This window comes from Coturnix japonica, chromosome 6, assembly GCF_001577835.2.
Source record: "Coturnix japonica isolate 7356 chromosome 6, Coturnix japonica 2.1, whole genome shotgun sequence".
Taxonomy (NCBI): Eukaryota; Metazoa; Chordata; class Aves; order Galliformes; family Phasianidae; genus Coturnix; species Coturnix japonica.
In genome coordinates, this window is record NC_029521.1 from 876,045 (window position 1) to 900,746 (window position 24,702).

The window sequence follows — 24,702 nt, forward strand, 5'->3', positions numbered from 1 at the left end:
TGGAGGTTGTGGTGTCTCCATCTATGGAGACATTCAAACCTTGGCCAGGTGTGATGCCAGGTAATCTGTTCTAGGTGTCTCTGCACGAGCAGAGAATTGGAACAGATGACTTCCAGAAGTCCCTGTCAACCTCTTTCTGTGATAAAGAGGGCGGAGGAGCTGGACTTGATGATCCTTATGGGTTCCTTCCAAGTGGGATATTCTATGAATAACTTATATTAATATTTGAGCCTTTGTCCATCATACCTCAGGAGACTAATTTTCTGTTTAAATTGATATCATAAGAGAAGCATTAAGTACTTAATGGTATTCAGAAATTTAAGCTGGATTTGGATTCATGGATTTGATTGGTTTAAAGTTGATTCTATTTCAAGTGCTGTCTCCACATTTAGAGAATTAAGTGTGTGTCTGGGATGGGTGTTAGCCTCATAATTGTAATTGGTACCTTCCTGCACTCCTGTTTCTCAGTGCTCTGGGAGCCAAATAGGAGGTTGGGATGTCTTTCACCCCCTCCTATGACATGAGTCTCCCCAGAAGTACCCCTACCAAGGCCATGCGTATCTCTGTAATTTGGTGTGTTCAGCTCCCCTCCACATCCCATCTGTCTTTACATCTAGTATGCGAGTACTGTGACTTGTTATTCTCAGGGACTGTCTTTCAGATGTGAACATCTCAGATGTGCGAGTTGACCCTTAGTACAGCAACTGTTTCTTTTTTTTTTCCCATTTGTTGGCAGCATTTAACAACTATTTTTAGAGGTAATTTAAAAGTAAATCATAAACCACATAAAAGCTCTCATGGTAATTTAATCTTGTATTTCTCATTACCCCATGGGCTGGTTGTAGTGAGAATGTAAGTGCAGAAGGTGTTTAATGTATGAAGTCCCTTCAACTATTCAAGAGCAAGTCAGCTCTTCCACGTAGACAGTGGGAGGGTTGCATTTAAAACTCATGAAGACAACCATGAAAAGACTAGATTAGTTCTGATGTGTTGTTCCAGCCTTTATCCTGTGTACAAGCAGCAGATGGTTCATCATGTTACATTTTATTGACCCACAGGAAGTGATAGAGGAGGTGTTTTTGTCGGTCCTACTTGCTACAGAACCTATAAAAGTTGCTTTTAGCTGTTAACTAGTGACTTTAAATTGGGAATCTGTCTTGTTTAATGAGGAGAGGAAAAGAGGCAGAAATCAATGGGAGGAGGGTTTGTAAATATGTTATCTGAATCCCCTGGGCTTATTAGGTCGGGTAGTCTTGCAGATGTTTGGCTCTTGATGAAAATCCTTGAGGTAATTTCATGCAGTGTTGTTCCATACTTGTAATTCTTTGGCTGCACAGATGATTTTGCATCTGACCGGAGTAAGTAAGTTGGGTGAGTCACCCATTAAGAGGATTAAATGCTGCTGGCTAGAAGAAAGCAGAGACCAGGCTTTCATGTGTGGTGTGCAGTTGAGCTAGTATGATAAAAGAAATGCAAGAAACAATCTTTCATTTCTGACATCCTTAGATAAGAGAAGAATTTGTAGATGCTCTTTTCTTAAATGAGAAACTTAAAAGGCTTACATGTGACCATTCAGGGGTAAATCAAGTTTAGAATATAAACTAGATGCCTAAAAGCAACTTTCACAACATTTGAGAGCTGTTTTCTTAGCGCAAGTGCAGTTCAGAGTTGTCAGTCTATGAAATGTTTTATGGCTTTTATGAAGTTATGCCAATAATGTAAACTGACAGAATTGTTACCTGAGGCCATAGGAACTCCAGCTCTCTGATAGTGGTCTGTAAGCCAAATTCAGGCAATGGATATGGGGGGTGAATTGCAATTGCTGTAAGTCTAGGCAGCCTATCAGATATGCAGTGTTAAGTAAACATACAGATCAGTCAGAAAGCTGGAAGGTGTATGTGGACTTAGTGTTAATTTCTGTCGGCTGGGCACAGTTGTTATTTGCATGTGAGGGAGTGAGGCTGTGAAGGAAGTGATCTGAGATATGTAATTTCCCTGAATTGGGTTTTGAGAGCCTAACTTATGTTGAAGGCCTGTCCAACTTTACTATCACAATATCCCTTGAATGGGTCCTAGCAGCACGCCATGTTTGTAATTCATATTTTTACCAGGGAGTAGATTGAATAAGTATTAAATAAGGGAGGTGGTATCATTCGACATTAAGAGTAATGAAATGGAAATGCCCCTGACAAACTGCAGGAGAGCTTAATTTCAAAAGGTGTATTGAGTAATAGATGGTATTTAGGTCAAGATGCTTTAAGAGTAAGCAGACAGAGCTGAAGGCTGAGGCAGATGTGGGTCTCAGAGGGCTCATGCTACAGTCCATCACACTGCCAAGAGGGGGATGGTTTACCACTCAGCAAGTTTCAGTTGGCACTCAGCATATTTTTCAACTGGGAAGTCTCCTGTCAGCTGTGTAACAGCTTTCGTTGAGCAGAGAAGGCCAGCATAGCTGAAGACAAGAAGCAAAAAATAATTGAGTGAGGGGAACGCCCCTGTCTGTGTGAGTCTGCTGCGGTAAGGAGTGGAACTCCTCTCAGATTAGATTAAATGCTATTTCTACTTAGTGTATTTTGAGCTGGTGAAGGAACGAAGACTAACAGCAATAAATCAGGGACTGAATGAAGTGTGCATGTCAGCCAATTTCCCCATGTGTCACAGCAGCTTTGCTGAAAACAGTTTGGTATCAGCAGCCACCTCTTCTTTCATCCCACAAAGTCTCCTAGATTTAAAGAAGTCTTTTTATTTTTTATTATTTTATTAATTTATTGGCAAAGTGGATTAAGTCACCCAAGTTGATGGTTTTTCTCAAGCTGGCCTAGCATGAAAGCAATTACATGTCTTGACTCAGAGCTCAGGGGTTGGGAATGAAACAAGGCTCTTCTTTACCACAGCAGTCCCTTTGTGCTGCTCTTTGACTCCTCTCCTGGGTTCAGTAACAGGATCAAGGGTTTATATCCTTAAATGTTAATAATAAAAAGCAAGGGAATGCTATGCTTTTATTTTCTGTTCTTGACTTTCCTTGCTCCTGGGGCTCTGACTGTGTGATGCTGCTATTCAGCATGGTGGATTTATCCCTGAAGCCTGTGGTGTATCTTAAAAGAGCCACATCCAGGGAGATTTGTCTTTTTTTTCCCCCTCTTTCACTCTCTCATTCTAACAGGATCAGATTTTATGGTGTTCCAGCAAGCGCTAAATCTGCTGGTGGAGGGTGATGCCATGTCTGTTTTCCCTCTAGCTGTTTCCTCTAATAAAAACAAACTAAAATAATTGATGTGTTGCTTTTAGTAGCCAATCTGTCCTTTCTTAAGCCTTAATAGTGAACACTGAAACTTGAAAATGGGTTTTTACTTCTGTCTCTTTTTTCTCCCGCTGTTGTTTGTCTCTCCTAAACCACATCACAAACAGAGCCCTACGTCACATCTCAGAGGTGACATAAAACAGTAGTAAGCTCTGGGTAGACTGGGCCACGTCCACTGATCGAACTCATAGATATATAGCAGCCAGTGGTGGGGAACCACAGCTCATAGTTCTTGGGGAAGTTGGCAGGGTTAACTATGTAAGAAATCCAGCCTGCTTTGGGCTTACTTGTTTTTTACTACGCTGCAGCCCCAGCAATGCCCTTGCAGAACAGGGCACCACCCAGTGCCTCAGTCCTGTGTGCCTTGACTGTGAGGGTTGGGGGGACTGCCTACCTTAGCAGGCTCAGACCCTGCTAATACTGGTGTGCTGAGGGCTGCAAGTTACTTGGAGGCTAACTGGAGCCAATAAATGAATGAAGAGGTTCCAGCTCAGGAGGTGACTTTAAATGCATTAGCCCTGTAACGTGCTTGGACTTGAAATGCAATAGTGAGGAGAGAAATAACTCTAATTTACTCACTGAGGGTCAGAGAGGGGGAGCAGAACATGAAAAGTAGTGGAGTAGTGGCTATGGGAGATGCTTTATCTTGTATTCTCACAGAAAAGCTCAGCAGAGCTGTGTGTATGTGGAGTTCAAGCCAGTAAATTTTTAACTGAGCTTAACTGCAATGCCATGGAAAGTCTTCCTGTGCTTGACAGCTATGGGAGCTCAGGGCTGGTAGGTGCCAGGCTTCCTGTAAGCTGTGTTTCTTGATTTGCTTTTCTTGGCAAGCAAGTTCTTGTGGTCTTTTTCACTGAACTGTAGTTTGGGACAAAACATGTTAATTTACCATGTGAGTTTTGCTTTCAGCAACTATACTGTGAAACTTAATTATGTTACACCTGATATAGGTATTCATAGAATCATAATTACAGAATCATAGAATGGCTTTGGTTGGAAGGGAGCTCAAGGATCATGAGTTTCCTATGCCCCCACCAGAGGCAGGGTTGCTAACCTCCACATTTAATACTAGACCAGACTGCTCAGGGTGACATCCAACCTGGCCTCAAATGCCTGCGGGGACAGGGTATCCACAGCCTCTCTGAGCAGCTGTCCCAGCACCTCACCACTCTCTTGGTAAAGACCTTCCCCTTGTCATCCAACCTGAATCTTCCCTCTTTCAGCTTAAAACTGTATCCCCTTGTCCTGCTGTTGAGAATGAGATGGGTTTGCACAGTTGTTTGGTGTGTATTCTGAATGATGAATAAGCAGCTGAGGAGAGGTGAGGGAATGTGTTTTTTGTTATGTTTCTTCTCTCATTGAATAGGTTTTAAGTTTGCAAATCACTATCTGCTGCAGATAAGCTTTGTGAAAACTGCATCTTCTCTTATATCAACCTACTCTTACGTTTCTTTGTCCTTGCCGTAGCCTTGTTTTTGTTTTTTCTGCCCACCAACCCCAAAGAGTAGAACGGTACTTACAAATTCCCAAGGCATGATTTGTTGCTGTAGGAGTGTTTCAGAGCTGAGCTCTATGGGAGGAGGCAGATAGGAGGGTGTGTGCTGCTGTTGGAGCAGAACAGACCAAAGCTGTTGTGCTGTTATTTAAACAGCTGGGTCTTCTCTTGATGAAGTTAATAGACCTGTGCAGGATTGACTGCAGTGATGATAGGGCTTTGTTGTTGTGTTCTGCTACAGTTAGGAGTTAGGAAATGTTCTTTCCCCTTAGGAATTCATCAGTTAGAATCATTCTTCCCGGAGCAGTGAAGGTTATGGGTTAACTTCCCTAAGGCAGTCAGATGCATTTTGCTCACCTCTAATGCTGTGGGCTGGTAGAGCTGAGCTGTGCCTCCAGCCAGCTATCAGAGCCCATGTGTGACATGTACAGGAGCTGAGATAACTTAGTGTTGTCTGCTCCTTAGTATCACCTTTGCTTGTAGCTCCCAGCACAACAGCAAAAGCTACATCTCAGAATAAGCATCTTTCATAAACGTGGCTGTAGGAGTAGTTTGTTTTGTGCTTTTTCCCTCTGGGTGTCCTCAGGGATTCTTTTACCTCCATTGCTCCTGAAATCTGTACCTGGGGGGCATTTAGCATCACAGTGTTTAGCACAGCCACTTCCCCTATATGCCTTGAGGAGCAGTGTGGCTGTGCACAGCCAGGCCCTGCAGCTCAGCTCTGACTTGTACCTGCCTCGGGCTGCCAGCCCTGGACATGGAGCCCATGTTTTCACAGCCTCTGGCTGCACACTGCAGAGCCCATTTGTCCCATTTTAGCTCTGCGTGTGACTCACGGGCCAGCAGATCTGTACTCATCCCCCTGCCCTTACTTTGAGAAGGGATGTGGGTGAGCCACATCCATTACAGCAGCTGGGAGAGCCAGGCCCACCAGTGCCCATTCCCTATGAGATGATGCATCTCCCTGCCCTCCTTGTCCCTATGATGCTTGAATCTGTTCACGTTTTGATATATTTGAATTAATCTTTGTAGAATCATAGAGAATCCTGTGTTGGAAGGGATCCATGAGGATCGAGTCCAACCCCAGCCTCCACACAGCACCATCCCAAACTCAGACCATATGACTGACAGCATCATCCAGATGCTTCTTGAATTCCAGCCCACGGTGCCATACCTCTGTATTACCTGTTCCATGCCCATTACTCTCTCCTTTAGGTATTTTCTGACTATTTTTTTTGCCATATGGCTTTCTAACTTTCTAAACATCATATTTGAAATATAATTATATCTTTAAACACTTCAATATTTAATGTTTTCCTCCCAGCAAAGCCTGGGAAGGCATAGGCAGAAATACACAGCTTTCTATTTTGACATTCTGTGCAGTAAGTGATATCTATTCTTTCTCGTTGGTTATTTTTATCCCTTTACCCTTATTCTTCTTTCTCGCTTGTCTGCAGCTTTTCTAAACCTTCTCCATTTCTGCTGCAGAAATTAAACTCAAGACAAAGAAAGTTTTTCAGCTTTGGGAAGTTAGTGTGTTTCAGTTGTTCATTTCAAGAGTGAGATTCCCAAGGAGGAAAAAAAGAAATGATGGGGGAAAAAAGTGTCTCTCATTCCATTACATTCAGCAAAAAACTTGATTTAATTTTTCTAAACTCTGCTCTGGAGTTTTCCAGTGGGGGGTTAATAGAAGTGGCTTAGAGCTATTGGAAAACTCAGTGTTTGCTGCTGTGAAAGACTTCTCACGCAGAATTGTTTCCCTCTGTGCCTGCATTTGGATGGATGATTAAGAGGGAGAAGAGCTTCAGTAATTCTCTGGATAGCACCAAGATTGAGCAGAATTTGGATTATTGCTGTGCAGTGTTTGGCAATTAATATACTATATTCATTAGGTGGCAGTTTGAGGTCGAAGGTTATTAAGAATCAGGAAACAAGCAGGAGGTTGGAGTTGTTTTCCAGGGTTGCTTTTCAGCTAGTGCAGGCAGTCACTTCTCTTGGCTGCTGAGTAACAGGCATTGGGATTTTTGCAGACTCATCTGGAGTACAGTCATATGGTAGCATCAGGTGTGAAGAAATGTGTCACAGGTATACTTCCACATAGACTTAATGGCTGGGAAAGAGAATGGGGCACAGAGCAAAGGGGAAAAAGATATTCTTTGCAAAAACTGAGCAAGCGCAAAAGAAACACTGATATCCATGTATTCTCATGCAGGTATTTAAAAAGAAGTCTAAAAAGACTGTGTTAAAGCTGCACCTTTCATTGTGCTTACATAGGCTTAATGACAGTGCAGGCTGAAGCACCATCTTTTTGCCTGGGTGCTGGTTGTGGCCACACAAGAGCAGAACAGCAGGTCTCCCTTGATCCCAAAGGGAGCTACTGAATAAGCACAACTAATGAAACTACCCTGGGTCTGTGTCACCTGGGCCAGTTACTTTTTTAAATTGATTTAGATGGATTTTCTTGTTGACTCCACACACTCCTAAGATTTCTGTCCCTTTTTTCTCTTTCCTTACATGGAATATTTGGCAGCATTCGACTGCTGGAAATAGATACCTGCATTGAATGTCCTCAGGACTTTGTAAACTGATGACTTCCTTTCTGTAAGTTCCTGTAAAGTTACCTCTAATGTTATAGGAAATGCCTGGTCTTTGAGAGCTGGGAATGACATAGAGGTGTCAGTTCTAGCTGTAGAGTATTGACAGAGTATTGCTGTGTGGTTCCTGTGTCATCAAAATCACTTGCAATATTCCAGTTCCCACATGCATGCACCAAGGAAGTGGTCCAGTAGCGATAAGATGATCTGCATTTGGGTGCAGCCATGAGTCTCCTGTGTGCCTGTTGAGCTGTGTCTATGAGGTCATCCTAGTGACAGCGCAGAGTTCCGTGCTGCACCGCTGTGGCCTGCAGCCAGGTCAGCACTTGGCAGCATACCTGTGCCTTTGTCTCTTGCAGACTTTTAAAATGACCATTTCTTGACTTGAAATATTGCTCGAGATTGTTAATAACTTGAAATCATAGAATGCTCCAATGCTTCCCAGAAACTTTTATGGCACTTGGAAATCTGTCTTCATGTTTAACCCTGTGAGGAGACAAAGCATTCCCTGTTCTAAAGTTTGCCCATGCATCAGTGTTAGTTTTGAAGGGTCAGAGTTCTTGCAAGATATTGCATTTGAACTGTGGATAAGAGGAGCATTTATCCCCCCAGTTGCATTTCAGGGTGAGTTTTGGTTGTTTTCCAGGCACACAACCATGGTAGTTCTGTTCCAAAGTCTGATGGAGTCAGTGCTGAGATTACAGAGACCTGAGCTTTTTGACCATGCAGATTAAAATAAATATCTATATTCTACGTTAGATCAGTAGGTTGGATTTCTTTTTGTAGTAGGCTACTATAAATATATCTTTATCATTGATAAAACCATAACACATAATGTACCAAAGATTTTAAAGCAGTGCAAATACCAAAGCAAAAGGGCTTTCCTGATAAAGATGTATTTGAGGAAGGTGCCTTTGTATTACACCATTTGTTCACCTTAGTTTTATGTTGTGAATCTTGTGTTTTGTAGTTAGTGGTGAATTAAAAGGCAAATATATGTAGGTTTTTAGACTGTAATCTCATTTGGATACACTCAAACACTCCAATTTTAGATTGACCTTTCCGTTCTCTTTTTTCTTTAAAGTGCGTTTGAAAATCTTCCCTAAAGCCACCATCAGCAGCATCACCTGAGGGAAAACTGGATGGTTTAGCTGGGTAATATCCATCACTCTAAACAGGAAAGGAAATGCATGGTGGCCAAGGCTTCTGTTCACAAGTTTTTTATGAAAGCCTTCGCTCTTAAACTTTTTATTCTTTTCTTTTTTCTCCTTCTTGCACCAACATCCCTTTTAATGACCTAATTAAGAGCTATAGATCTGTAGTCAACAACAGCAAACCTTACTTCTATATTCTGTCTACAAAGTTTTCCTGCAACATAACCATGAATTTTTTCATTTATTTCAATATTTCTGCTTTTTTCCTCTACTCCTCATTGTTTGCTGTTAACTTAGGCCATCTTCCTCCATGATACCATTTGTCAATCTAAATAAATATTTCCATTATCTTCAGCAGCACTACTCATGGTTAATTCATTTCTACAAGACAGCAGTTCTGGCCACAATAAGCTCAGCTATTGCATGTTTCTGAGTTAAGTTCTTTTGCTCCAACAAAGGCTGATGAACAGAACAAGCATGTTTGTCCTGACTTCTGATGACATTGGTATCCTGGAAACTGATTTTTTTTCTTTTCTTTCCTTTTTAGATAGAGAAGAACAGAGGATTTTTTTGCTCTCTGGACAGAAAAGCATCAACACCACTTCCTAGAGCTTCAGCAAGACTGCAACACAGAGAATGTGCATTCAAGGCAACATGGCTCTCAAAGCCAAGGTTTCCATTGCTGCTGGCTGTATGTGAGACTCTTGCTTCCCGCTTTATCCACTCTTCTCCTGCCCTGGGTGTGCCACATTGGCAGCACCTCATTTTCTGGCCCCAGGACTGGTCATGTTCGTGCATCCATGATAGTATGTGGGGAAGGGACCCAAATCACCCCAAAACCTAGTTTTTGTAAGGTTCTTCCCCAGATCAGGTCAGAAAAGACAAGAACTGATTCACAGTATTTGAATATTCATTATTAGGAACAGAGAACTGCTGCAGTAAGAAGTGTATCCAAGTAACATTCTTCATAGATCACACTTTGCAGGGAAGTAATGCTGTTTGGCTGCTTGTACATATAAGACCTAAATATGTATCCTACTCATATCATAGAATAGAATCACAGAATGGCTTGGGTTCTTGGGTTGGATGGGACTTCACAGATCACCAAGCTCCAGCCCTCCCCTACTGCATGCAAGGCTGCCAACCTCCATACCTAATACTAGACCAGGCTGCTCAGGGCCCCATCCAACCTGGCCTTGAACACCTCCAGGGACGGGGCATCCACAGCATCTCTGAGCAGCTGTTCCAGCACCTCACCACTCTTATAGGAAAGAACTTCCTCCTGACATCCAACCTAGACCTTCTCTCCTTCAACTAAAAACCATTGCCCTTGTCCTGCTCTTATCTACTGTTTCAGAGATGTTTGTTGGCTTGGTTCATTCTGATCACTGCAGATTTCCTATATCATTACAGAAGTTAACTAAATTCACACCTGCTGTTTTGTTATTCTTGATAGCTTTTACCATGCTTTTCACATAGACACAGTGACAGGATGCACAGCTACCCTGAATGGAGAGGTTTTGCTGTAAATCTCTTAAAGTACAGGAAAACATAGCTTACTGCTTAAGAAAGAAGCAGAAGGTATGTTTTGCTTAATTTGTCAGGATCTCTGGACAGTTGCGCTATTTTCTTGTGAAAAGCATAACCTGTTTTTGCCTCTAGGCTCAGTGGACTTCAGGAAGAGCACCAACTCTCAGCAGAAGCTGTTGGAGCCTGCATAGGCTGTGGGTCTGCAGACAAGGGCTATGTAAGTGCCACCCAGGGCTGCTGCTCTCCATCCCCAGGTTGTGCTGCTGCAGCACCAGTGTGTCTTGTCCTGCAGCTCCTGTCTTTCTGCTCATTAGCTGTACCTCTTTGCAGCATGTTTTAACAAAAGGAGAAGTGAAAGTTGGCTCAGTTACTGTCAAAATGAAGCCAATGAACCCTGAATCCCTATTCTGCAGTTCTGTATAGGCTGAGGGTTTCCCAACTGTTGAGAAATAGCGCTTGTTTCCTGAACCAAGCTAAATGGATACAAGGAGACAATGAGAACCCATTTGTACCATAAATGTAGATGTGTCTGTCTTGCTGTATGTAAGGGTGGTTGCAGGTTGCTCAGTGGCTGTGATGGAAGGAGCACCCCTGGCCCCATGCTCCCCAGCAGCCCAGTGCAGCTGGAGCATAGTTATGTTGTGTGCCAAATGGGGCTGTGCCTGTAACATTGGCTCTGGTCCCTTGTTTTCTGGGAAGCTTCTCATTCTGCCTTGCCTTCAAGGACAGTATTTCATTTTGATTTGTGGGGAAGAGTTAGGAAATGGAGATCCAAGTGATCAGCCTCTGAATTGTGTGTCCTTTACCTCTTATTAGAGGTGTTAGTTCACATCTTCATGAAGGATGTGTTACGTGATCACAGAGAAAGAAGAGATTTACCTCTTTTTAAATGCCTTTTATCAATTTGCTCTTGCCATAAAGAATGAATTATTGACAAACCCCGGGTCCTCTGTCACACCTACCTTTCTGGTTTAATAGCCAGCTCCCACATGCCCTTGTTGCTATGGTGCCCCATTTCACCACTGTGATGCATTATATATTGTAATAAGGGGCATAAGCTCAAGGCAGCCAGAAGAGTCAGCATGGTAACAATTAATAACTTCACATTCTTGGCTTAAGCAAAGTTCTGTGAGGGCACAAGGCAATGAAGGAATGGCAGGAGTGGCAAAGCTGCTCATTGGGTAATTCCCACTGCAGCTGCCATTTGGGAGCACGTCATGGGATGGGATTGCCTGGGAGCAGCGAGCAAAATACTGCATCAGTGCGGCAGGGGCACATTTCTCAGATGAAGGTTAGAATATTTTACTGACAGTTTTAGATAAAAGTAAGCAAACAAACCTGTCTCTTATGCTGATTTCCTTCTGTCTTGTTTGTTTAAAATTGGCAGAAAATGTGGCGATCTCTTCAGTGTGTGAGATCTCGGACATTTTAGTGCAGCAACTTGGAATGAGAAGTCTGGAATTTCCCAGAGAAGAAAGCAGGGAACTTTTTATTACCCCTTCCCTTGTAATAACAGCTCCTGTTATGTATCTTTATTGTGCACAGAGCTGCCAGAGAAAGTAAAAGGAAATGAAGATTCCTGTCTTGGGAATTGGACCTTCAGTGTCTTCTCGTACATGAGATAATGCTATTGGATGGTGCAGAATCAGGTGGGCATCTGTCTGTCTAAAAATTTGCAGTAATAATAATTTGTATTAACATTCACATCTGTCATTATACAAATTGAAAATGTAGTAAATCTGCACTTATTTGCTGAATCTAGCTGAGCTTCAAACACCTCCCACCATCAGGCCACACAGCCTCTTTGGTTTCTTGGGCTCTATCTTCTCCGTGACCCCCTCTGGGTGATTCCACACCTCAGTTCTTGGCCCTTTTTCCTTCTCATCTCAAGATGGGATGACCCAGCTCCCCCAGCCCCTCTGCACTGTGTACTCAGCCCATTCTGTTGGGTACCATGTGTGCTGCTGTCCCTTGGTGCCTGGTAGGAGACTGGCTCCCAGCCTGCTGGCTGCCTTCCTGCCAAGGCCAGCAGTGTTCTAAAAGGAGAGAATCAAGTAATTTTGTTTTGTGTTTGTTTGGCGTGTTGTTTTTTTTTTTTAAGCAAAAAGACAGCAGTGGTTGCCAACCTGGGACTGGAGTGATGAACACCATCAAATCATCCGCCGTTGCTCAGTTTCTTGCTTTTATTGGCTTGCACAAGTTTTGTGACTGTTCCAGAGTATCTGCTCTGCTGAGAAAGTCTAACAACACCAGGCAAGTTTCCTTGCAGAGCCAGCAGCCAGCGTGGGGCTGCTGCTTGGAATTCAACAAGGCATTTCTCCAAAGCTGGTAACAGCCAAGATTTATCTTGGTAATTTTGGTCTTGACCCATTGGAAATGTTTTTTAGCCTTCAGACATGCTGCTGGTCAAAGCTTTCCAGTGGGATGCGAGCCATAGACTTTCTCAGTCGTTGTAGCTGAGTTATTTTGCTACTCAGCTATGCAGAAGCAGCAGGCCTTTAGGCTAATTAATAAATCATCAACACATTTGTGGTGTGAAAAATGAAATATTTATGCTTGCCAGAGTAATACTTCTGTCTTGCAGCCCCATGCTCTGTTGATGCCTGATGGAGGATGAAGTAAATACCAGCTGGTGTAGAATGAGCAGAATATAATTACTTTCTACAAAGTTAACTGAATATTAAAAATAGAAGTCAGAGAAGCTGGCAATAAGAGAAAATATATGTGTATACGTTGCCTGAAAGGCTGGACACAGCCGATATGTGGAAGGAACACTTGCCTAACTATTGCTGTGAGGATAGAGAACCTACAGGATCCATATTGTGTACAAACGTGTCACACTGAGGTCTTTTTACAGAGCGGTTAGTGACCAGCTGGAGCAGTTAAAGGCCTGAAGGGAAGCCAAGGATGCTCTAACATTCAGTTGGTCATCGTTAGGGGGCCAGCAAAGGACTTAAAGCATCAGATGCTGCTTTTCTAAAATGTGACCACTACTTAAAAGAAAAAATATATATACTACTTGTAGGTTTGAAGTGAAGTGAAGAACTAGCCAGGTGCTAGTTGTGCTCTTTGTGTTCTGACACAATAGAGGATTTAAGGGCTCTCTGCTGGGTGTTATTTCTGCAATCACCACCCTGGTCCTCTGCTGAGTGAGTGTACCTGCACCAGCCCAATCACACAGCTGGAAGGAAAACACTCTCCTGTCACAAGGGAGGATTTAACCCTGTGTCTGAAGCAGAGGCTCAGCTAAGAACAGTCTGCAAAAGGAGCTGATTTTATCTGCTGGCAGCTGTGACAACAGGAATGGAAAGAGCAGGCCCCCTCACAGAGCTGTCCCAATGTAGGACATCGGCCTGCCCACCTCCCAGCAGTAATTTCAGAACTGGAAAACCTGGAATGTGTTATCTGACTCTTTTCCTTAGGTCTGTGTGTACGGTCTGAGGCTCTGATGAAAGCTGGATGTCCAGAATCCAAGAAGAAGGCCCTGTTTCTGCAAATTGTTTCATTTGCTTTCACATACATGAGAGACTGTTGTTCAGGTGGTGGAGTTCAGTTCTGCATATCACCTTCTGGGGCTGCATCTGAGCTGAACCTCTGTACCAGACCCTTCAGACTGGCAGTATCTGCTAAACATATAGATGCTCACATTCAGATCTTTATAATGGAATCAATATGGAAGGCAAGACTTCTAACCTGTTGTATTGGTCTGTCCTGTGTTGAAGCACTGAATCTAAAATCGGAAAGGAACATATTGCTCCCATCCAGTCTTGGCATTTCTGAAGTCAGTGTTGCACACAGGTCTGTTCCTCTCTTATGGGGTCTGTTTGACATCAAGGGCAATGGAGAGTTTGGGTGTTTCTAGTTTTTCCGTGTTTGCTGCATAATGTGCTTATAGTGTTTCTGTTACAGTTTAATAGTATAGGCACCCTTGATGTAATCTCAATACCGTGTTTTCACAAAACCACAGCACAGCTGAGGCTGGTAGGGCCCTCTGGAACCATCAGGCCCAACCCAGCTCCAGCAGGGACAGCCAAAGCAGACACACTGGGCCATGTCCACGTGGTTGCTGAAGGTTCCAAGGAGATGTGAAAGGCAGCCTGTGCCAGTGCCTGTCCCCCACAGCACAGAAGTACCTGAGGTAGTTACAGCTGACCCTACTTCATGGTATGGATCTGGTTCAAGGTATGTGCGCTCTGCCCTCCTACACCTTGCTTCTGGAGGAGGGAAGGACTTGGAGCTGTGAGCGAGCATCAGGGGGGTCATACAGGCAGGGAAGATGGCCCAAAAGAAGCCCAAACTGCCCATCTTGATTGGCAACAGTGAATGTGGTGCTGCTAGGAGCCCTTAGTCTTCTACCCACTGCTTGCTTGGTGGGACTGGCATGAACCTGTAGTGTAGGTAGCCCATAGAGGGAGAGGGGATGAATGGCTGTTTATGAGGGTGGTTAGTTATAGGACAAGGAGGAATGGTCTTAAATTGAGACGGGGAGGTTTAGGGTGGATATCAGGAGGAAGCTTTTCACCCAGAGGGTGGTGACACACTGGAACAGGTTGCCCAAGGAGGCTGTGGATGCCCCATCCCTGCAGGCATTCAAGGCCAGGCTGGATGTGGCTCTGGGCAGCCTGGTCTGCTGGTTGGCAACTCTGCACATAGCAGGGGGATGATCATTGTGGTCCTTTTCAACCCAGGCATTCTGTGATTCTATGAATGTACCTTTTTGCACTTGTCTGCCAGAATAACATACAAATGCATTTAGGAAATGTAAGAAATAGTTATAAATATTTCAGGAGGTGCTTGATTTAAGATCTTCAGGTGATACTTCAAAAAGTTGTTGGGCCTTTTGAGAAAATCCCTTTAAATGGAAGAATTACAGAAGCAGCAAATTACGTCCCCTCATCTCTTCTCTATTTGCAGCAGGGTTTAGAACTAAATGTCATATTTTAGCTGCATGCTTCATGTTTGCTTCTACAAGAACAGACAATTTAAATGTCAGTTATTATAGCTTGTCAATAAATTTCAAAATCTAAGCAAATCTGGCAAATGTGAGTGACAGCTACAAATTAATTTAGCTTTGTTAAAGAAGCAGCCCGCACTGCGCTGCCATTGCTGACATGCATCATGGTATAACACTAGTAATTCTGAGTGCAGGCTGTTGCCTTGTCATGAAATACAAATTATGCAGATTTTACTCCTCTCTTAGGAAGAGAGACTTCTTTGAGGCTGTGATGCTCTTTGGGAGAAGTAATCACTAATCCAAAATGCTCCATGGCTTTATATTTAATAGAGCAATGGTGTGGTTTAAAATAAAGCAGGCTATCATCAGCACATAAAATCATAACCACTAGTGTGAATGGTAAAAATTACTGTTTGCTGCTTAGGAAGAAAAGAACTATTGTGGAAATGAAGGCCATCACAAAGGTACAAGTCAGTCAGGAGCCAGCAGGAGCTACCACCAGGTAACCAGAACTTTAAAGCATACGTAATTTCTTAAAGCGCTTTAATAAATTCACAGTAGACTAAACACAGGTGTGTGTGAGAAATGCTAGGCTATATCCACACCAGGGACTTGTACCTGAAAATAATATCAATGCTGCTCTTCAGGTTGGGATTACCAGATGCTTTTGTTATAGAGTATATGATACACAGGTGTTTTGACAGGAGTATTATTTTAAAAAAAAGAATAGAAAAAGAGAATTTTCGTAAGCAGTTGTTGTACTCAGAGCAGGTGGCTGCAAAGGGATGATCCAGAAATTGCCCGCTTTCTTCTTTTACTGATGTCATTAGTCAGCTGCACTGGGTCATCACCTTTTGCAAGTACACAAGGAAAAATGGGTGTTTCTTACCCTGTTATAAATCAGTGTTCAACATTTCCAAGGGCAGCAAGTTGTGGTCCTGATGGAGTAGGTCTCATTTGCAGCCAGGCTTGCTGTGAACCCAGCAATCGGGGCAGTCAAGGGCCTGTTCCCAGTGTGGAACACTCACTGTATGGGGACCACTTTCGCAGCTCATAAAGACTTGTAATATCCCCACTGAAAATGTACTGGGGATGTGTGCTTAGCCATGTGTGTATTATTAGCATTCATGCTGTCCTCACTTTGTTGCAACTTTAGGGTTTGGGCTGGGCTTTGTTGTTGTTTTTATCTGTTTAGTTTTAATGACCAGCATCTACTTTCCATGCAGTTATGAGTGGTAAACAGTGGTAGCATCTTCTGCTGTTCAGTCTTTAGCCTATTGTGGGTTTGTATCATGAATGTTTCGTTGATGCAGGTAGGATGGGCTTACTGACGTACAGTGTTGAAGATATGATATGGCTATGAAACATAATCAGTTTGGGGCAGCACTGACATAAGCTGAGCTGGAGCTGCCTTGTGGCAGAGCTGACACGAGGACTGTTTCAACCCTTACTTGTATGGAAACAAATGCTGCTGTATGGATTCTGTTCAAACTTACTTGTTTTCCAGTATTTTTGCTTGTTTGTTTCTGATTTTTACTATTTAACAGCAAAGAAATCCTGGCTGGCTTTATTATGAGGCTGTTCCACCTGCAGAGGGATTCAGGCTGATATATCTGCTCCTACGGAAATCATTAAGTCATTAATTTACAAGAAATACAAAAAGCCTCAGTAATCTCAACTGTGTTTTAGTCACAAGGTTTAATGATGCTGGTGCAAAATTTAGCACCATTAATTATCGTGTGGAGAAATATAGCAGTATCTCTGTCATTTGAAGCACTTGAACAGGAAAGTCAGCAAAATCTTACTCAAGGGCTACAAAGGATCAGATAACACTCCAATTAACTATTTTGTACTTCAGTGGAGTGTCTGAGTAAGTAAACTGGGGGGGATGTGATTTGTGGATCTCAGAGGAGAAGAAAAGATATTACATGAGAGAGAGATGGGACCAGTTTAATAGTCAGTTTTATTTAAAAGCATTCAACCACAGTCTGACTGATTTGCTCTTACAATGCATTTGGACTTTCGTGGGTGTTGTGAGAGCAATGTTCTAAGGGGAGAAAATAGAAAGGTGGTTCCAGTTTCTCTGCATGCTCTATCAGCCAACCCAGCATGTATTTTAAGTAATCTTTTCTCTTTGAAACTCATCTGGCTTAGGATCTCTCAGTCAGATTGCCACAGGACTATAGCAACCCTTGGAGGTGCCTGCTGCTCAGCTGGAATTGAAACTCTTATCTGTTTCCTGAAGGTTCAAAACAGGAGATGGTCTTGGGTTTTGACAGACGTTGCCATGGAGCAGCCAAGGCATCAGTGTCCACACAGAGAGGAAAATTCCTTGAAAGTCGGGAAGTGTCTTGGAGGCTGAGTGCTTGTTCAGGCTATTCTCTCTGGCTGCAGACTTCATAAACTAAAGTTGTTCTATAAATTTAATTCCTTTTTAAGCAAACATGCCTGTGATGTCCCCTGTGATTTCAATCACGGGAGTCTTATTGTGCATTAAATGAATCCATTACTGTACAATGCAGTATTTACCACTGAAAATGTGTTCTGTTTCTGGAGCCGGTGCTTCATTTTCCTCCTCCAGCCCCTACAAGCCCAGTGTAACTGTGATAATCACTGTAGCTAGATGAAAATGTTCTAAGGTTCTTCCAGTTCTCATGCCATAAATGCCAGACTTGGTTTTTTTTTCCTGGGAAAACAATCATCTGAGGAAAGAAAAAGTGTGTTGTAAACAGAATATGTAATGAAATTGGCCTGAGTTTGAAACTCATCAATCTAGAACCCATAGATGCTGTAAAATCAACAGGTAATAGATAAAAGGTCATCCTATTTCATGGACATTGCTTGGAGATAAAATAGCTGTTAGAGTTAATAATTCTCACTATAAATCTTACTAACATAAAGAGCTCAGTTGTACAACTGTAGTTATTTTCATCTCAATGACCTTAATTATTAATGTGAACACTTCGATGTAACAGATTTTGCTCTATCAACTGTATGTCCAGAGTATGGAAGGTCCCAGAAGAACTCTAGGGAAAGGAGCAAGTGCTATTATACTATTTAATTTGCACTATGTACCTTTAATTTACAGGGAATCAGATCTGTCATAATTAGACGTAACAATGAATCAAAATAGGAAGTTCTTGACAGGAGAGTGGTGAGGTGCTGGAACAGGTTGCCTATGCAGGCTGTGGATGCCTCATCCCCGGAGCTGTTCAAGGCCAGATTGGATGGGGCACTGGGCAGCCTGGTATTAAATGTGGAGGTTGATAGCCCCACATGCAGCAGGGGAGTTGAGGTTTGGTGATCCTTGAGGTCCTTTCTAACCCAAGCCATTCTATGAAAACATTGGTAGGGAGCTGAACGAAGCACAACAAGAGTGGACTTAGAACCTGGTTTCAGCCTCATCTCACTTGGAAAAGAGCTTTCAGTTCCAGGGAAGGACTTCTTAACAAAGCATTTTTTTGTCCTTTAGGAGTTGGCCTAGTGAGAGCCACCATCTCTCCCTCCAAACCTGGCTTCTGGATCATGCTCACACAACTTAAATCCATTTGTTACACATAAGATTAGACTTGGACAGACTCCTGGTCAATATGTAGTATGGGGTATATTTAGTCTTCTTGCTTTACCTGAGTTTTCAAGCCTACCATGGCCTGTTCCTCCTCTGAAGTCTCAGAGCCTGCTTAAAAGGAAGATGGTTAATTAGGAAAACAGCAGCAACGATCTAAGGGGGCACACTTACTTACTAAGTACTATATCGAAATACAGGATAACACAACATAATACAATATAATTGAAATTAAGCTAACGAATCGAGCAAAATAGGAGAGAGAATGAGTCCCAAAAGCCAAGAGTCCTACTGTAACTCTAGGTGAAACGGTTGGAAGGCTCCCACAGGCTCTCCTGAACGCCAGAACTCAAAAGACATCAGTCCAGCCTGGGAGTGAGATAATATAGTGTCCTGTGACTTATCTCTGACTGTGATGTTCTCTGGGATATGTAGTCTTCTTCTGTAAGTTGCACATTTGGTAAAATTATTCATGCTCTATATGATGTTATGATGTGGAATACTAATAGCAAAATTACAAAATTATAAAACCATGACACAGTGTTATGTGTAAACAGAATGTTATTCTCATTTATGGAAAGCCTGTTTGATTTCTGTGCTGCTGCTCCATTGAAGAATGGAAAGTTTTCCATTATGCATGGAAGAAAATTGAGACCCACCTCAAGGGCTAATTGTTGCTGATTTATCTTACTAGGCCTCAAAAAATGAGCTTACTTGAACTAATCAAAAAGGTATCATATATTTCCTGTATAGATTATCCTCCTCTTCCTTGCTTGGAAAGAAGAAGGAGGGAATTAAGGGGAAGGTATCAGGTAACCTCAAAGTTACTGCTTTGCTGATGGTGATTTCATTCTGGTATTATCTTGTGTTTTGGTAATTGATGATAAGCCACCTTTCCTTCTCAGATCATCAGTTGCCATCCATATGATCAGATGGGGCTGTGGGTACCATTCCTGGTTATCATATCCTGGATCATTTGTCCCAGGACATGCAGACTCCTTCCCATTTGCCTCTGTGTTCATCCAAGAGTTAGCTAGTGATCACATAAAGCATCTAACCCTAATGCAAGTTCTTCTCTCCTTCCTCACAAAATTGCCCTTGAACTTGTGCTCTTTCACTTATTATTTGATCGTCTACTTTTCAGATGATCTATTTTGGGGGTAAAAATGACATCAGGATTCCTACCTTAGCATGTCATCTTAAAATATCTTCTAGTGCAATTATTGAATGCCAAGAAGGAACTTATTTTTAACTCGCCAAGAGTTTTGTTCACAGTATTGGGAAATATACAGAATGGTGCATAAAGGTTAATGTCTTCCTGTCTTTTGTTCCACCATGGTGGAGAACAAACTTGTAATTCATTCAAGAGGTCCATTTCTTATTTCTGGGCAATTGACTGCAGTGTAACCCTAACAAGTCTGTACTTAAATATGAGAATCCTCTCCTTATTGATATCTGAATTCTCAGGTGATGTAAGTGATGTGCACACTAAGCACCCTGGAGGAAGGCTTTTGAAGAACGTGAGGTGAGCACCAAAGCTGGTCTGATGATCTGTAAAAATTGCTTGTGTGGGTATTGGAAGCTCAGGCTCCTGATAAGATTCCCATGTTATTTCTTGATGAGAAAAAAATGTCTGAAAAGCTAAAAATGTTGTATTTGGGAGCATGGTAAGCTACGTAATTCATACAAAATAAGTCAGTATAAATGGATGCTGCTTAAAGGTGGAGAGAGTATGTGTGCATATATATAATTTATAGCAGATAGTATATAAATTCATATAATAGGTAATAGTCTCGTGTGGGTTGGAAGGGACCTTAGAGATCATCGAGTCTGTGATAGCAGATGAACTTAAACAATGGGCATTTTGTCAGCAACTATTCACTGTTATGAAGAGGTAAATAAGGTTCTGGTTTTTAGACCTTTGTAGTTCAAGATGGTTAAGTTCTGTGCTCATTATTTTTAACAAGGGGGGTGAAAAAGAAATGGGCATTACAGTAAGTTTTGTACTTGCAAAGTACCTAAAAAGACTTTGTAATTACAATGAAATGGGGGGGGGGGGGGGGGAACAAAAAAAACAGCTTTTAAAATGCCATTCACTAGCATGCCAACTTTCTGGGTGCTCACTTAAAAGATGGAACTGTATGAACTGCTATGCTTTATTTAGTGACATTAGCAGAGAAGGAACCACAGGAAGCAAAAGAGATGTAAGAAACTAATAGAATTAAACTTGCAAATTTAACATGGAACATTTCAAGTTTTCTCAAGTAGAGATAATCAAACCTTGCCAATCCATTTTACAAATTCTCATCACATAGGGACAATTATATAACAGTTCCTTAGTATAAAGTAGAAGTCACTTCCCATACTAACCTGATAGATCTTTAGAGCTATTTGCTTCAGTGAGTGTTCCTTCAGTATCCTGAAATCATGCAGTGAGCCGACAAAGGTGCCTTTGAATACTTCAATTATGCATGGCCATCTCTATCCTATTTAGATTGACACTTACCTAGATTACATGATTGGTTAGCCCTTCAGAACAAGTTGACCCTTCAATTAGAATGTTGTCTCTTTGAACACTACCAATCAAACTAAAACAACCGGTCACATCTTAATCTCTAAAATGAACTGGTTTTTAAGTGTTCTCTTTCAATGATCTGTTCCTACAAAATAATTTGTGATTGTCAGTGATCCAGTCTAAAGAAATTCATATTCAGCTGAACCTTGTGACTGTGAGCTCCTCCCCCACAGCTTTCTGGTCTTTAGAGCTGTGGTTTTGGTGGTCACAGAACAAATTATCACAGGGCTGCTCTCTAAATTGGGTTGATGACTGATCAGAGCTAATGAGCAATCCTGAAAAACACTCCTCCTCTGACTACTGCATGATTACTTCCAACTGTACTTGCCAGAGCTGTTATTTCACTGTTTATAAAAATTAGCATGGGGAGAGGGAGAGAGGTTGCAACATGAGAGCTGCAAGAGATCAAGGAGACTCCTGGAGTCCATCAATGATTACTTTCTGGTTCAGGTATTGGACAGATGGAACCTAGTCTCACCAGTGTGGAAGAGATCTTTAATGAGATTAAGGTTGGTGATAGTGTGGGTCGTTGTGACCAGACTCTGGATGAGTTGGTGATCATGGGCAATGTGGGCCTGGCAAAGGGCTGAGCCAGGTTGTTGTCCATGGCATAGGATTGGAAATAGATGATCCTTATGGTCTCTTCCAAACTAAGTATGTGATAAGGAGGGAATGCTGTCCTTCTTTTAATTTCTGTACATCAATAAAATGTGTGGAGTCCTCTAACAGTACAGCTAGCTGGCAATAAACAATTGATATGTGTCTGTGTCATTTTGCACTGCAGCAAAGGTGAGGTTGCCACTGTGGTGTAACTCTCACCAGTACTTCAGGAACCAGGCAAAAAGAAATGCTAAAATAAGACTTGACAATGACTGATGGACTGGGTGACAAAGCCTTTGATTCTGTTTCATGCACAGATGCTGCCTTTCTATACAGATGTTGCTCCAAAATAGGCATAAGAACAGTCTCAGATGGTATTTGCTTGGCTGTTTCCAGGCATAAGTGAAACAACCAAAACCATTAATTAGTGTACTTAGGAGGACTAGAGAGGTCATTGGTAAATACATCCCCTGGCTGTGTTTGAGTGCTCAATGAGACTATTTCGTATTGAAACTAAGAAAAAAAAAGCAAACAAAAAAACCAAAACACTAACTTTTGGGAACTATTTCTTTGTGTTCCACTTTGTATCACCTTCTGAACTGTATTATTTTAATCAGTGATTTCACTGCTTCTATAGGGTCTATAGATAGAAGTGTACGGTAAGTGAAGCATGTGGGGGAGAAACCCACCTGCTTCAACAACGCTCTCACAAACACTTTCATGCTCATGCTTTCACTTACACTTTCACTTGCACACTCTCGCACACTCTCAACCACTCTTCACACTCCCATACTGACACACAATCACACTTTATCACTCAAACTCGCATTCATGCTCTCACCTTCACACTTGCACACAAACACCTACATACTCAAAGTCCCGCACATGCACATTCAAACTCACTTTCCTTCTCACATTTGCACTCACTTTCACATTTACACTAACACATTTTCACATTCATACTGACACACATTCACACACACTCATACACTTGTGCTTGCACATTCATGCTTGCACGATCACAGTATGAAATCTACACTCGCTTTCACACTTGCATGCACAAACTTATGCTAGCACCATCATACTCTCCTTCACTCTCACACAATTGCAAACTTGCAAATGCATCACTAAATGCACACTTGCACACAATCAAATTCACAAACATATTCAAGTTTCACACACATTCACAAAATCAAACTTGCACTCTCACATGTACTCATACATTCATGCACACTTCCAAACTAGCAAAAAATGCTAGCACACTGAGAGGCACACCTTTTGCATACTCATATCACACATTCATCGCACACTTAGGCTCACACTTATCACACAGGGGCACACTCTTGGGCATACTTATTGCGCACTTATGCTCACACTCATTGCAAACTCACGGGCAAACTTCATGCACTAACTGCACACACATGTGCACACTCACTGCACACTTGGGCACACTCCCAGGCACATTTATTGCACTCTTAGACTCACACTCATTACACACTCATCACACACTCGTTGCACACTTAGGCTCACACTCATCACACACTCATGGGCAACCTTATTCCACACACATCTCACACTCAAGGGCACACTGTGCATACTCATGGGCAAACTCATCGCACACTTAAACCACATTCATTGCACACTCATGGGCACACTTATTGCACACATATTGCATACTCACAGGCACACTTAGTCACACACTCATGGGCACACTTATTGCACACATATTGCACACTCAAAGGCACACTGCACACTTAGGCTCACACTCATGGGCACATTCATAGCGCATTTATGCTCACACTCATCAAGTTGCACACTCAGACAAACACTCATTGCACACTCATGGGCACACTTATTCCACACACATCTCACACTCACGAGCTCATTAGTTCACACTCACAGGAACACTCAGTGTCAAGTTTCAACTTTTGTCAAGTGATGAAATTTCATGCACTCACACACACACTGTCGAACTTTCACGCACTCACACACATAGTCTCGGATTTTCCACGCACTCACACACATAGTGACGAACTTTCACGCACTCACACACATAGTGTCGAAATTTCACGCACTCACATACATAGTGTCGAAATTTCACGCACTCACATACATAGTGTCAGATTTTCCACACACACACATAGTGTCAGATATTCCACGCACTCACACACATAGTGACGAAATTTCACGCACTCACACACAGTGTCGGATTTTCCACGCACTCACACACACAGTGTCAGATTTTCCACGCACTCACACACATAGTGATGAATTTTCACGCACTCACACACATAGTGTCCGATTTTCCACGCACTCACACACATAGTGACGAACTTTCACGCACTCACACACACAGTGTTGGATTTTCCACGCACTCACACACTTAGTGTCCGATTTTCCACGCACTCACACACATAGTGACGAAATTTCACGCACTCACACACACACTGTCGAACTTTCACGCACTCACACACATAGTGTCGGATTTTCACGCACTCACACACATAGTGTCAGATTTCACACACACACACACACACACACACAGTGTCGAAATTTCACGCACTCACACACATAGTGACGAATTTTCACGCACTCACACAAATAGTGACGAAATTTCTCGCACTCACACACATAGTCTCGGATTTTCCACGCACTCACACACATAGTGACGAAATTTCACGCACTCACACACATAGTCTCGGATTTTCCACGCACTCACACACATAGTGACAAACTTTCATGCACTCACACACATAGTGATGAATTTTCACGCACTCACACACATAGTGTCNACATAGTGTTGGATTTTCACACACACACACACATAGTGTCGAAATTTCACGCACTCACACACATAGTGACGAAATGTCACGCACTCACACACACAGTGTCAGATTTTCCACGCACTCACACACATAGTGTCGGATTTTCCAC

At 42.4% G+C, this 24,702-nt stretch overlaps 2 long non-coding RNA genes across 3 annotated transcripts in view; one reads left to right on the top strand and one right to left on the bottom strand.

Moving 5' to 3' along the window:
• LOC107315543 overlaps positions 1–16,854 on the top strand; it is a 212,171-nt gene extending 195,317 nt beyond the window's left edge. The window contains exons 5-9 of one of the 2 annotated variants that reach the window (XR_001555957.2): positions 9,092–9,235; positions 10,207–10,291; positions 11,620–11,723; positions 12,176–14,256; positions 15,453–16,854. This is a non-coding gene — a long non-coding RNA (uncharacterized LOC107315543). Of the gene's footprint in view, positions 1–9,091; positions 9,236–10,206; positions 10,292–11,619; positions 11,724–12,175; positions 14,678–15,452 lie in introns of those variants that run through there. The other variant, XR_001555956.2, reaches the window with a different exon arrangement.
• A 119-nt stretch (positions 16,855–16,973) lies between these two features.
• Positions 16,974–19,019, bottom strand: LOC107315544. Its single transcript, XR_001555958.2, has 2 exons — positions 18,655–19,019; positions 16,974–17,730 (listed from the first exon to the last, which is right to left on the bottom strand). It is a non-coding gene; the product is annotated as an uncharacterized LOC107315544 (long non-coding RNA).
• Between the last annotated feature and the right edge of the window lie 5,683 nt (positions 19,020–24,702).